The sequence below is a fragment of the Lactuca saligna genome, chromosome 8, assembly GCF_052625555.1.
Source record: "Lactuca saligna cultivar CGN05327 chromosome 8, ASM5262555v1, whole genome shotgun sequence".
NCBI lineage: Eukaryota > Viridiplantae > Streptophyta > Magnoliopsida > Asterales > Asteraceae > Lactuca > Lactuca saligna.
In genome coordinates, this window is record NC_136424.1 from 28887076 (window position 1) to 28903766 (window position 16691).

The following is a 16691-nucleotide window of genomic DNA, read 5'->3' on the forward strand; positions in this document are numbered from 1 at the left end:
ATCATTAAAATAATACATAATTATAACAAAACAAAGTCTTAACCGATAGAATCATCATGTTCTTGCTTGTTAAGGTCAATTCCGGAACTTATTACCCCCACCGTCTTATATTTTAGCAACCAAAAGAACAAATTAATGACTAACGGGTTTAGACTTATTAAAATAAAAATATTAATCAAAATAATAAAAACTTACAAAAAAAATTGCATTGAAGCCTAGGGCTAACTAACCAAATATTAAAGAATCTGAAAATAGAAAAACAGAAAAATTCAAAATTATATAAAACTATTTACAAAATAAAGAAAACAAAATCTTCGCCGTTATAGTCATCATGTTTTTGTTCGTTAAGCTCAATTCTGAAAATGATTACCCTCGCCATCTTGTAGTTTTCCCAACCAATTAAACAAAGTGATGACTAACAGGTTTAGACTCTTTAAAATGAAAATTCTAACAAAAATAGGAAAACATGGTAGAAATCAACATGTTTAATAAAAATGGCAAAAAAAGCTATAAAGCGTTGCGCATGTAAACCAAATATTAAAATGAAAAAAGGTCACAATCATTAAAATAATACATAATTATAACAAAACAAAGTCTTAACCGATAGAATCATCATGTTCTTGCTTGTTAAGCTCAATTCAGGAATTTATTACCCCCACCGTCTTATATTTTAGCAACCAAAATAACAAACTAATGACTAACGGGTTTAGACTTATTAAAATAAAAATATTAATCAAAATAATAAAACTTACAAAAAAAATTGCATTGAAGCCTAGGGCTAACTAACCAAATATTAAAGAATCTCAAAATCGAAAAACAGAAAAATTCAAAATTATATAAAACTATTTACAAAATAAAGAAAACAAAATCTTCGCCGTTATAGTCATCATGTTTTTGTTCGTTAAGCTCAATTCTGAAAATGATTACCCTCGCCATCTTGTAGTTTTCCCAACCAATTAAACAAAGTGATGACTAACAGGTTTAGACTCTTTAAAATGAAAATTCTATCAAAAATAGGAAAACATGGTAGAAATCAACATGTTTAATAAAAATGGAAAAACGCTATAAAGCGTTGCGCATGTAAACCAAATATTAAAATGAAAAAAGGTCACAATCATTAAAATAATACATAATTATAACAAAACAAAGTCTTAACCGATAGAATCATCATGTTCTTGCTTGTTAAGCTCAATTCAGGAATTTATTACCCCCACCGTCTTATATTTTAGCAACCAAAAGAACAAATTAATGACTAACGGGTTTAGACTTATTAAAATAAAAATATTAATCAAAATAATAAAACTTACAAAAAAAATTGCATTGAAGACTAGGGCTAACTAACCAAATATTAAAGAATCTCAAAATCGAAAAACAGAAAAATTCAAAATTATATAAAACTATTTACAAAATAAAGAAAACAAAATCTTCGCCGTTATAGTCATCATGTTTTTGTTCGTTATGCTCAATTCTGAAAATGATTACCGTCGCCATCTTGTAGTTTTCCCAACCAATTAAACAAAGTGATGACTAACAGGTTTAGACTCTTTAAAATGAAAATTCTAACAAAAGTAGGAAAACATGGTAAAAATCAACATGTTTAATAAAAATGGAAAAAAGCTATAAAGCGTTGGGCATGTAAACCAAATATTAAAATGAAAAAAGGTCAGAATCATTAAAATAATACATAATTATAACAAAACAAAGTCTTAACCGATAGAATCATCATGTTCTTGCTTGTTAAGCTCAATTCTGGAACTTATTACCCCCACCGTCTTATATTTTAGCAACCAAAATAACAAACTAATGAGTAACGGGTTTAGACTTATTAAAATGAAAATATTAATCAAAATAATAAAACTTACAAAAAAAATTGCATTGAAGCCTAGGGCTAACTAACCAAATATTAAAGAATCTCAAAATCGAAAAACAGAAAAATTCAAAATTATATAAAACTATTTACAAAATAAAGAAAACAAAATCTTCGCCGTTATAGTCATCATGTTTTTGTTCGTTAAGCTCAATTCTGAAAATGATTACCCTCGCGATCTTGTAGTTTTCCCAACCAATTAAACAAAGTGATGACTAACAGGTTTAGACTCTTTAAAATGAAAATTCTAACAAAAATAGGAAAACATGGTAGAAATCAACATGTTTAATAAAAATGGCAAAAAAAGCTATAAAGCGTTGCGCATGTAAACCAAATATTAAAATGAAAAAAGGTCACAATCATTAAAATAATACATAATTATAACAAAACAAAGTCTTAACCGATAGAATCATCATGTTCTTGCTTGTTATGGTCAATTCCGGAACTTATTACCCCCACCGTCTTATATTTTAGCAACCAAAAGAACAAATTAATGACTAACGGGTTTAGACTTATTAAAATAAAAATATTAATCAAAATAATAAAAACTTACAAAAAAAATTGCATTGAAGCCTAGGGCTAACTAACCAAATATTAAAGAATCTGAAAATCGAAAAACAGAAAAATTCAAAATTATATAAAACTATTTACAAAATAAAGAAAACAAAGTCTTCGCCGTTATAGTCATCATGTTTTTGTTTGTTAAGCTCAATTCTGAAAATGATTACCCTCGCCATCTTGTAGTTTTCCCAACCAATTAAACAAAGTGATGACTAACAGGTTTAGACTCTTTAAAATGAAAATTCTATCAAAAATAGGAAAACATGGTAGAAATCAACATGTTTAATAAAAATGGAAAAAAGCTATAAAGCGTTGCGCATGTAAACCAAATATTAAAATGAAAAAAGGTCACAATCATTAAAATAATACATAATTATAACAAAACAAAGTCTTAACCGATAGAATCATCATGTTCTTGCTTGTTAAGCTCAATTCAGGAATTTATTACCCCCACCGTCTTATATTTTAGCAACCAAAATAACAAACTAATGACTAACGGGTTTAGACTTATTAAAATAAAAATATTAATCAAAATAATAAAACTTACAAAAAAAATTGCATTGAAGCCTAGGGCTAACTAACCAAATATTAAAGAATCTCAAAATCGAAAAACAGAAAAATTCAAAATTATATAAAACTATTTACAAAATAAAGAAAACAAAATCTTCGCCGTTATAGTCATCATGTTTTTGTTCGTTAAGCTCAATTCTGAAAATGATTACCCTCGCCATCTTGTAGTTTTCCCAACCAATTAAACAAAGTGATGACTAACAGGTTTAGACTCTTTAAAATGAAAATTCTATCAAAAATAGGAAAACATGGTAGAAATCAACATGTTTAATAAAAATGGAAAAACGCTATAAAGCGTTGCGCATGTAAACCAAATATTAAAATGAAAAAAGGTCACAATCATTAAAATAATACATAATTATAACAAAACAAAGTCTTAACCGATAGAATCATCATGTTCTTGCTTGTTAAGCTCAATTCAGGAATTTATTACCCCCACCGTCTTATATTTTAGCAACCAAAAGAACAAATTAATGACTAACGGGTTTAGACTTATTAAAATAAAAATATTAATCAAAATAATAAAACTTACAAAAAAAATTGCATTGAAGACTAGGGCTAACTAACCAAATATTAAAGAATCTCAAAATCGAAAAACAGAAAAATTCAAAATTATATAAAACTATTTACAAAATAAAGAAAACAAAATCTTCGCCGTTATAGTCATCATGTTTTTGTTCGTTATGCTCAATTCTGAAAATGATTACCGTCGCCATCTTGTAGTTTTCCCAACCAATTAAACAAAGTGATGACTAACAGGTTTAGACTCTTTAAAATGAAAATTCTAACAAAAGTAGGAAAACATGGTAAAAATCAACATGTTTAATAAAAATGGAAAAAAGCTATAAAGCGTTGGGCATGTAAACCAAATATTAAAATGAAAAAAGGTCAGAATCATTAAAATAATACATAATTATAACAAAACAAAGTCTTAACCGATAGAATCATCATGTTCTTGCTTGTTAAGCTCAATTCTGGAACTTATTACCCCCACCGTCTTATATTTTAGCAACCAAAATAACAAACTAATGAGTAACGGGTTTAGACTTATTAAAATGAAAATATTAATCAAAATAATAAAACTTACAAAAAAAATTGCATTGAAGCCTAGGGCTAACTAACCAAATATTAAAGAATCTCAAAATCGAAAAACAGAAAAATTCAAAATTATATAAAACTATTTACAAAATAAAGAAAACAAAATCTTCGCCGTTATAGTCATCATGTTTTTGTTCGTTAAGCTCAATTCTGAAAATGATTACCCTCGCCATCTTGTAGTTTTCCCAACCAATTAAACAAAGTGATGACTAACAGGTTTAGACTCTTTAAAATGAAAATTCTAACAAAAATAGGAAAACATGGTAGAAATCAACATGTTTAATAAAAATGGCAAAAAAAGCTATAAAGCGTTGCGCATGTAAACCAAATATTAAAATGAAAAAAGGTCACAATCATTAAAATAATACATAATTATAACAAAACAAAGTCTTAACCGATAGAATCATCATGTTCTTGCTTGTTATGGTCAATTCCGGAACTTATTACCCCCACCGTCTTATATTTTAGCAACCAAAAGAACAAATTAATGACTAACGGGTTTAGACTTATTAAAATAAAAATATTAATCAAAATAATAAAAACTTACAAAAAAAATTGCATTGAAGCCTAGGGCTAACTAACCAAATATTAAAGAATCTGAAAATCGAAAAACAGAAAAATTCAAAATTATATAAAACTATTTACAAAATAAAGAAAACAAAGTCTTCGCCGTTATAGTCATCATGTTTTTGTTTGTTAAGCTCAATTCTGAAAATGATTACCCTCGCCATCTTGTAGTTTTCCCAACCAATTAAACAAAGTGATGACTAACAGGTTTAGACTCTTTAAAATGAAAATTCTATCAAAAATAGGAAAACATGGTAGAAATCAACATGTTTAATAAAAATGGAAAAAAGCTATAAAGCGTTGCGCATGTAAACCAAATATTAAAATGAAAAAAGGTCACAATCATTAAAATAATACATAATTATAACAAAACAAAGTCTTAACCGATAGAATCATCATGTTCTTGCTTGTTAAGCTCAATTCAGGAATTTATTACCCCCACCGTCTTATATTTTAGCAACCAAAATAACAAACTAATGACTAACGGGTTTAGACTTATTAAAATAAAAATATTAATCAAAATAATAAAACTTACAAAAAAAATTGCATTGAAGCCTAGGGCTAACTAACCAAATATTAAAGAATCTCAAAATCGAAAAACAGAAAAATTCAAAATTATATAAAACTATTTACAAAATAAAGAAAACAAAATCTTCGCCGTTATAGTCATCATGTTTTTGTTCGTTAAGCTCAATTCTGAAAATGATTACCCTCGCCATCTTGTAGTTTTCCCAACCAATTAAACAAAGTGATGACTAACAGGTTTAGACTCTTTAAAATGAAAATTCTATCAAAAATAGGAAAACATGGTAGAAATCAACATGTTTAATAAAAATGGAAAAACGCTATAAAGCGTTGCGCATGTAAACCAAATATTAAAATGAAAAAAGGTCACAATCATTAAAATAATACATAATTATAACAAAACAAAGTCTTAACCGATAGAATCATCATGTTCTTGCTTGTTAAGCTCAATTCAGGAATTTATTACCCCCACCGTCTTATATTTTAGCAACCAAAAGAACAAATTAATGACTAACGGGTTTAGACTTATTAAAATAAAAATATTAATCAAAATAATAAAACTTACAAAAAAAATTGCATTGAAGACTAGGGCTAACTAACCAAATATTAAAGAATCTCAAAATCGAAAAACAGAAAAATTCAAAATTATATAAAACTATTTACAAAATAAAGAAAACAAAATCTTCGCCGTTATAGTCATCATGTTTTTGTTCGTTATGCTCAATTCTGAAAATGATTACCGTCGCCATCTTGTAGTTTTCCCAACCAATTAAACAAAGTGATGACTAACAGGTTTAGACTCTTTAAAATGAAAATTCTAACAAAAGTAGGAAAACATGGTAAAAATCAACATGTTTAATAAAAATGGAAAAAAGCTATAAAGCGTTGGGCATGTAAACCAAATATTAAAATGAAAAAAGGTCAGAATCATTAAAATAATACATAATTATAACAAAACAAAGTCTTAACCGATAGAATCATCATGTTCTTGCTTGTTAAGCTCAATTCTGGAACTTATTACCCCCACCGTCTTATATTTTAGCAACCAAAATAACAAACTAATGAGTAACGGGTTTAGACTTATTAAAATGAAAATATTAATCAAAATAATAAAACTTACAAAAAAAATTGCATTGAAGCCTAGGGCTAACTAACCAAATATTAAAGAATCTCAAAATCGAAAAACAGAAAAATTCAAAATTATATAAAACTATTTACAAAATAAAGAAAACAAAATCTTCGCCGTTATAGTCATCATGTTTTTGTTCGTTAAGCTCAATTCTGAAAATGATTACCCTCGCGATCTTGTAGTTTTCCCAACCAATTAAACAAAGTGATGACTAACAGGTTTAGACTCTTTAAAATGAAAATTCTAACAAAAATAGGAAAACATGGTAGAAATCAACATGTTTAATAAAAATGGCAAAAAAAGCTATAAAGCGTTGCGCATGTAAACCAAATATTAAAATGAAAAAAGGTCACAATCATTAAAATAATACATAATTATAACAAAACAAAGTCTTAACCGATAGAATCATCATGTTCTTGCTTGTTATGGTCAATTCCGGAACTTATTACCCCCACCGTCTTATATTTTAGCAACCAAAAGAACAAATTAATGACTAACGGGTTTAGACTTATTAAAATAAAAATATTAATCAAAATAATAAAAACTTACAAAAAAAATTGCATTGAAGCCTAGGGCTAACTAACCAAATATTAAAGAATCTGAAAATCGAAAAACAGAAAAATTCAAAATTATATAAAACTATTTACAAAATAAAGAAAACAAAGTCTTCGCCGTTATAGTCATCATGTTTTTGTTTGTTAAGCTCAATTCTGAAAATGATTACCCTCGCCATCTTGTAGTTTTCCCAACCAATTAAACAAAGTGATGACTAACAGGTTTAGACTCTTTAAAATGAAAATTCTATCAAAAATAGGAAAACATGGTAGAAATCAACATGTTTAATAAAAATGGAAAAAAGCTATAAAGCGTTGCGCATGTAAACCAAATATTAAAATGAAAAAAGGTCACAATCATTAAAATAATACATAATTATAACAAAACAAAGTCTTAACCGATAGAATCATCATGTTCTTGCTTGTTAAGCTCAATTCAGGAATTTATTACCCCCACCGTCTTATATTTTAGCAACCAAAATAACAAACTAATGACTAACGGGTTTAGACTTATTAAAATAAAAATATTAATCAAAATAATAAAACTTACAAAAAAAATTGCATTGAAGCCTAGGGCTAACTAACCAAATATTAAAGAATCTCAAAATCGAAAAACAGAAAAATTCAAAATTATATAAAACTATTTACAAAATAAAGAAAACAAAATCTTCGCCGTTATAGTCATCATGTTTTTGTTCGTTAAGCTCAATTCTGAAAATGATTACCCTCGCCATCTTGTAGTTTTCCCAACCAATTAAACAAAGTGATGACTAACAGGTTTAGACTCTTTAAAATGAAAATTCTATCAAAAATAGGAAAACATGGTAGAAATCAACATGTTTAATAAAAATGGAAAAACGCTATAAAGCGTTGCGCATGTAAACCAAATATTAAAATGAAAAAAGGTCACAATCATTAAAATAATACATAATTATAACAAAACAAAGTCTTAACCGATAGAATCATCATGTTCTTGCTTGTTAAGCTCAATTCAGGAATTTATTACCCCCACCGTCTTATATTTTAGCAACCAAAAGAACAAATTAATGACTAACGGGTTTAGACTTATTAAAATAAAAATATTAATCAAAATAATAAAACTTACAAAAAAAATTGCATTGAAGACTAGGGCTAACTAACCAAATATTAAAGAATCTGAAAATCGAAAAACAGAAAAATTCAAAATTATATAAAACTATTTACAAAATAAAGAAAACAAAGTCTTCGCCGTTATAGTCATCATGTTTTTGTTTGTTAAGCTCAATTCTGAAAATGATTACCCTCGCCATCTTGTAGTTTTCCCAACCAATTAAACAAAGTGATGACTAACAGGTTTAGACTCTTTAAAATGAAAATTCTATCAAAAATAGGAAAACATGGTAGAAATCAACATGTTTAATAAAAATGGAAAAAAGCTATAAAGCGTTGCGCATGTAAACCAAATATTAAAATGAAAAAAGGTCACAATCATTAAAATAATACATAATTATAACAAAACAAAGTCTTAACCGATAGAATCATCATGTTCTTGCTTGTTAAGCTCAATTCAGGAATTTATTACCCCCACCGTCTTATATTTTAGCAACCAAAATAACAAACTAATGACTAACGGGTTTAGACTTATTAAAATAAAAATATTAATCAAAATAATAAAACTTACAAAAAAAATTGCATTGAAGCCTAGGGCTAACTAACCAAATATTAAAGAATCTCAAAATCGAAAAACAGAAAAATTCAAAATTATATAAAACTATTTACAAAATAAAGAAAACAAAATCTTCGCCGTTATAGTCATCATGTTTTTGTTCGTTAAGCTCAATTCTGAAAATGATTACCCTCGCCATCTTGTAGTTTTCCCAACCAATTAAACAAAGTGATGACTAACAGGTTTAGACTCTTTAAAATGAAAATTCTATCAAAAATAGGAAAACATGGTAGAAATCAACATGTTTAATAAAAATGGAAAAACGCTATAAAGCGTTGCGCATGTAAACCAAATATTAAAATGAAAAAAGGTCACAATCATTAAAATAATACATAATTATAACAAAACAAAGTCTTAACCGATAGAATCATCATGTTCTTGCTTGTTAAGCTCAATTCAGGAATTTATTACCCCCACCGTCTTATATTTTAGCAACCAAAAGAACAAATTAATGACTAACGGGTTTAGACTTATTAAAATAAAAATATTAATCAAAATAATAAAACTTACAAAAAAAATTGCATTGAAGACTAGGGCTAACTAACCAAATATTAAAGAATCTCAAAATCGAAAAACAGAAAAATTCAAAATTATATAAAACTATTTACAAAATAAAGAAAACAAAGTCTTCGCCGTTATAGTCATCATGTTTTTGTTTGTTAAGCTCAATTCTGAAAATGATTACCCTCGCCATCTTGTAGTTTTCCCAACCAATTAAACAAAGTGATGACTAACAGGTTTAGACTCTTTAAAATGAAAATTCTAACAAAAATCGGAAAACATGGTAAAAATCAACATGTTTAATAAAAATGGAAAAAAGCTATAAAGCGTTGGGCATGTAAACCAAATATTAAAATGAAAAAAGGTCACAATCATTAAAATAATACATAATTATAACAAAACAAAGTCTTAACCGATAGAATCATCATGTTCATGCTTGTTAAGGTCAATTCCGAAACTTATTACCCCCACCGTCTTATATTTTAGCAACCAAAAGAACAAACTAATGACTAACGGGTTTAGACTTATTAAAATGAAAATATTAATCAAAATAATAAAACTTACAAAGAAATTGCATTGAAGCCTAGGGCTAACTAACCAAATATTAAAGAATCTCAAAATCGAAATACAGAAAAATTCAAAATTATAAAAAACTATTTACAAAATAAAGAAAACAAAGTCTTCGCCGTTATAGTCATCATGTTTTTGTTCGTTAAGCTCAATTTTGAAAATGATTACCCTCGCCATCTTGTAGTTTTCCCAACCAATTAAACAAAGTGATGACTAACAGGTTTAGACTCTTTAAAATGAAAATTCTAACAAAAATCGGAAATCATGGTAAAAATCAACATGTTTAATGAAAATGGAAAAAAGCTAAAAACGTTGGGCATGTAAACCAAATATTAAAATGAAAAAAGGTCAGAATCATTAAAATAATACATAATTATAACAAAACAAAGTCGTAACCGATAGAATCATCATGTTCTTGCTTGTTAAGGTCAATTTTGGAACTTATTACCCCCACCGTCTTATATTTTAGCAACCAAAAGAACAAACTAATGACTAACGGGTTTAGACTTATTAAAATAAAAATATTAATCAAAATAATAAAACTTACAAAAAAAATTGCATTGAAGCCTAGGGCTAACTAACCAAATATTAAAGAATCTCAAAATCGAAATACAGAAAAATTCAAAATTATAAAAAACTATTTACAAAATAAAGAAAACAAAGTCTTCGCCGTTATAGTCATCATGTTTTTGTTCGTTAAGCTCAATTCTGAAAATGATTACCCTCGCCTTCTTGTAGTTTTCCCAACCAATTAAACAAAGTGATGACTAACAGGTTTAGACTCTTTAAAATGAAAATTCTAACAAAAATAGGAAAACATGGTAGAAATCAACATGTTTAATAAAAATGGAAAAAAAGCTATAAAGCGTTGCGCATGTAAACCAAATATTAAAATGAAAAAAGTCAGAATCATTAAAATAATACATAATTATAACAAAACAAAGTCGTAACCTATAGAATCATCATGTTCTTGCTTGTTAAGCTCAATTCAGGAATTTATTACCCCCACCGTCTTATATTTTAGCAACCAAAATAACAAACTAATGACTAACGGGTTTAGACTTATTAAAATAAAAATATTAATCAAAATAATAAAACTTACAAAAAAAATTGCATTGAAGCCTAGGGCTAACTAACCAAATATTAAAGAATCTCAAAATCGAAATACAGAAAAATTCAAAATTATATAAAACTATTTACAAAATAAAGAAAACAAAATCTTCGCCGTTATAGTCATCATGTTTTTGTTCGTTAAGCTCAATTCTGAAAATGATTACCCTCGCCATCTTGTAGTTTTCCCAACCAATTAAACAAAGTGATGACTAACAGGTTTAGACTCTTTAAAATGAAAATTCTATCAAAAATAGGAAAACATGGTAGAAATCAACATGTTTAATAAAAATGGAAAAAAAGCTATAAAGCGTTGCGCATGTAAACCAAATATTAAAATGAAAAAAGGTCAGAATCATTAAAATAATACATAATTATAACAAAACAAAGTCTTAACCGATAGAATCATCATGTTCATGCTTGTTAAGGTCAATTCCGGAACTTATTACCCCCACCGTCTTATATTTTAGCAACCAAAAGAACAAACTAATGACTAACGGGTTTAGACTTATTAAAATGAAAATATTAATCAAAATAATAAAACTTACAAAGAAATTGCATTGAAGCCTAGGGCTAACTAACCAAATATTAAAGAATCTCAAAATCGAAATACAGAAAAATTCAAAATTATAAAAAACTATTTACAAAATAAAGAAAACAAAATCTTCGCCGTTATAGTCATCATGTTTTTGTTCGTTAAGCTCAATTCTGAAAATGATTACCCTCGCCATCTTGTAGTTTTCCCAACCAATTAAACAAAGTGATGACTAACAGGTTTAGACTCTTTAAAATGAAAATTCTATCAAAAATAGGAAAACATGGTAGAAATCAACATGTTTAATAAAAATGGAAAAAAGCTATAAAGCGTTGCGCATGTAAACCAAATATTAAAATGAAAAAAGGTCACAATCATTAAAATAATACATAATTATAACAAAACAAAGTCTTAACCGATAGAATCATCATGTTCTTGCTTGTTAAGCTCAATTCAGGAATTTATTACCCCCACCGTCTTATATTTTAGCAACCAAAAGAACAAATTAATGACTAACGGGTTTAGACTTATTAAAATAAAAATATTAATCAAAATAATAAAACTTACAAAAAAAATTGCATTGAAGACTAGGGCTAACTAACCAAATATTAAAGAATCTCAAAATCGAAAAACAGAAAAATTCAAAATTATATAAAACTATTTACAAAATAAAGAAAACAAAGTCTTCGCCGTTATAGTCATCATGTTTTTGTTTGTTAAGCTCAATTCTGAAAATGATTACCCTCGCCATCTTGTAGTTTTCCCAACCAATTAAACAAAGTGATGACTAACAGGTTTAGACTCTTTAAAATGAAAATTCTAACAAAAATCGGAAAACATGGTAAAAATCAACATGTTTAATAAAAATGGAAAAAAGCTATAAAGCGTTGGGCATGTAAACCAAATATTAAAATGAAAAAAGGTCATAATCATTAAAATAATACATAATTATAACAAAACAAAGTCTTAACCGATAGAATCATCATGTTCTTGCTTGTTAAGGTCAATTCCGGAACTTATTACCCCCACCGTCTTATATTTTAGCAACCAAAAGAACAAACTAATGACTAACGGGTTTAGACTTATTAAAATAAAAATATTAATCAAAATAATAAACCTTACAAAAGAAAATGCATTGAAGCCAAGGGATAACTAACCAAATATTCAAGAATCTCAAAATCGAAATACAGAAAAATTCAAAATTATAAAAAAACTATTTACAAAATAAAGAAAACAAAGTCTTCGCCGTTATAGTCATCATGTTTTTGTTTGTTAAGCTCAATTCTGAAAATGATTACCCTCACCATCTTGTAGTTTTCCCAACCAATTAAACAAAGTGATGACTAACAGGTTTAGACTCTTTAAAGTGAAAATTCTAACAAAAATAGGAAAACATGGTAAAAATCAACATGTTTAATAAAAATGGAAAAAAGCTATAAAGCGTTGGGCATGTAAACCAAATATTAAAATGAAAAAAGGTCAGAATCATTAAAATAATATATAATTATAACAAAAAAAAGTCTTAACCGATAGAATCATCATGTGCTTGCTTGTTAAGGTCAATTCTGGAACCTATTACCCCCACCGTCTTATATTTTAGCAACCAAAATAACAAACTAATGACTAACGGGTTTAGACTTATTAAAATAAAAATATTAATCAAAATAATAAAACTTACAAAAAAAATTGCATTGAAGCCTAGGGCTAACTAACCAAATATTAAAGAATCTCAAAATCGAAAAACAGAAAAATTCAAAATTATATAAAACTATTTACAAAATAAAGAAAACAAAATCTTCGCCGTTATAGTCATCATGTTTTTGTTCGTTAAGCTCAATTCTGAAAATGATTACCCTCGCCATCTTGTAGTTTTCCCAACCAATTAAACAAAGTGATGACTAACAGGTTTAGACTCTTTAAAATGAAAATTCTATCAAAAATAGGAAAACATGGTAGAAATCAACATCTTTAATAAAAATGGAAAAAAAGCTATAAAGCGTTGCGCATGTAAACCAAATATTAAAATGAAAAAAGGTCACAATCATTAAAATAATACATAATTATAACAAAACAAAGTCTTAACCGATAGAATCATCATGTTCTTGCTTGTTAAGCTCAATTCCGGAACTTATTACCCCCACCGTCTTATATTTTAGCAACCAAAAGAACAAACTAATGACTAACGGGTTTAGACTTATTAAAATGAAAATATTAATCAAAATAATAAAACTTACAAAGAAATTGCATTGAAGCCTAGGGCTAACTAACCAAATATTAAGGAATCTCAAAATCGAAATACAGAAAAATTCAAAATTATAAAAAACTATTTACAAAATAAAGAAAACAAAGTCTTCGCCGTTATAGTCATCATGTTTTTGTTCGTTAAGCTCAATTCTGAAAATGATTACCCTCGCCTTCTTGTAGTTTTCCCAACCAATTAAACAAAGTGATGACTAACAGGTTTAGACTCTTTAAAATGAAAATTCTAACAAAAATAGGAAAACATGGTAGAAATCAACTTGTTTAATAAAAATGGAAAAAAAACTATAAAGCGTTGCGCATGTAAACCAAATATTAAAATGAAAAAAGGTCAGAATCATTAAAATAATACATAATCATAACAAAACAAAGTCGTAACCTATAGAATCATCATGTTCTTGCTTGTTAAGCTCAATTCAGAAATTTATTACCCCCACCGTCTTATATTTTAGCAACCAAAAGAACAAATTAATGACTAACGGGTTTAGACTTATTAAAATAAAAATATTAATCAAAATAATAAAACTTACAAAAAAAATTGCATTGAAGCCTAGGGCTAACTAACCAAATATTAAAGAATCTCAAAATCGAAAAACAGAAAAATTCAAAATTATATAAAACTATTTACAAAATAAAGAAAACAAAGTCTTCGCCGTTATAGTCATCATGTTTTTGTTCGTTAAGCTCAATTCTGAAAATGATTACCCTCGCCATCTTGTAGTTTTCCCAACCAATTAAACAAAGTGATGACTAACAGGTTTAGACTCTTTAAAATGAAAATTCTAACAAAAATCGGAAAACATGGTAAAAATCAACATGTTTAATAAAAATGGAAAAAAGCTATAAAGCGTTGGGCATGTAAACCAAATATTAAAATGAAAAAAGGTCAGAATCATTAAAATAATACATAATTATAACAAAACAAAGTCTTAACCGATAGAATCATCATGTTCATGCTTGTTAAGGTCAATTCCGAAACTTATTACCCCCACCGTCTTATATTTTAGCAACCAAAAGAACAAACTAATGACTAACGGGTTTAGACTTATTAAAATGAAAATATTAATCAAAATAATAAAACTTACAAAGAAATTGCATTGAAGCCTAGGGCTAACTAACCAAATATTAAAGAATCTCAAAATCGAAATACAGAAAAATTCAAAATTATAAAAAACTATTTACAAAATAAAGAAAACAAAGTCTTCGCCGTTATAGTCATCATGTTTTTGTTCGTTAAGCTCAATTTTGAAAATGATTACCCTCGCCATCTTGTAGTTTTCCCAACCAATTAAACAAAGTGATGACTAACAGGTTTAGACTCTTTAAAATTAAAATTCTAACAAAAATTGGAAATCATGGTAGAAATCAACATGTTTAATGAAAATGGAAAAAAAGCTATAAAGCGTTGCGCATGTAAACCAAATATTAAAATTAAAAAAGGTCAGAATCATTAAAATAATACATAATTATAACAAAACAAAGTCGTAACCGATAGAATCATCATGTTCTTGCTTGTTAAGGTCAATTTTGGAACTTATTACCCCCACCGTCTTATATTTTAGCAACCAAAAGAACAAACTAATGACTAAAGGGTTTAGACTTATTAAAATAAAAATATTAATCAAAATAATAAAACTTACAAAAGAAAATGCATTGAAGCCAAGGGATAACTAACCAAATATTCAAGAAACTCAAAATCGAAAAACAGAAAAATTCAAAATTATAAAAAACTATTTACAAAATAAAGAAAACAAAGTCTTCGCCGTTATAGTCATCATGTTTTTGTTCGTTAAGCTCAATTCTGAAAATGATTACCCTCGCCATCTTGTAGTTTTCCCAACCAATTAAACAAAGTGATGAGTAAGAGGTTTAGACTCTTTAAAATGAAAATTCTAACAAAAATCGGAAAACATGGTAAAAATCAACATGTTTAATAAAAATTGAAAAAAGCTATAAAGCATTGGGCATGTAAACCAAATATTAAAATGAAAAAAGGTCAGAATCATTAAAATAATACATAATTATAACAAAACAAAGTCTAACCGATAGAATCATCATGTTCTTGCTTGTTAAGGTCAATTCCGGAACTTATTACCCCCACCGTCTTATATTTTAGCAACCAAAAGAACAAACTAATGACTAACGGGTTTAGACTTATTAAAATGAAAATATTAATCAAAATAATAAAACTTACAAAGAAATTGCATTGAAGCCTAGGGCTAACTAACCAAATATTAAAGAATCTCAAAATCGAAATACAGAAAAATTCAAAATTATAAAAAACTATTTACAAAATAAAGAAAACAAAGTCTTCGCCGTTATAGTCATCATGTTTTTGTTTGTTAAGCTCAATTTTGAAAATGATTACCCTCGCCATCTTGTAGTTTTCCCAACCAATTAAACAAAGTGATGACTAACAGGTTTAGACACTTTAAAATGAAAATTCTAACAAAAATTGGAAATCATGGTAAAAATCAACATGTTTAATGAAAATGGAAAAAAGCTAAAAATGTTGGGCATGTAAACCAAATATTAAAATGAAAAAAGGTCAGAATCATTAAAATAATACATAATTATAACAAAACAAAGTCGTAACCGATAGAATCATCATGTTCTTGCTTGTTAAGGTCAATTTTGGAACTTATTACCCCCACCGTCTTATATTTTAGCAACCAAAAGAACAAACTAATGACTAACGGGTTTAGACTTATTAAAATAAAAATATTAATCAAAATAATAAACCTTACAAAAGAAAATGCATTGAAGCCAAGGGATAACTAACCAAATATTCAAGAATCTCAAAATCGAAATACAGAAAAATTCAAAATTATAAAAAAACTATTTACAAAATAAAGAAAACAAAGTCTTCGCCGTTATAGTCATCATCTTTTTGTTTGTTAAGCTCAATTTTGAAAATGATTACCCTCGCCATCTTGTAGTTTTCCCAACCAATTAAACAAAGTGATGACTAACAGGTTTAGACACTTTAAAATGAAAATTCTAACAAAAATTGGAAATCATGGTAAAAATCAACATGTTTAATGAAAATGGAAAAAAGCTAAAAACGTTGGGCATGTAAACCAAATATTAAAATGAAAAAAGGTCAGAATCATTAAAATAATACATAATTATAACAAAAC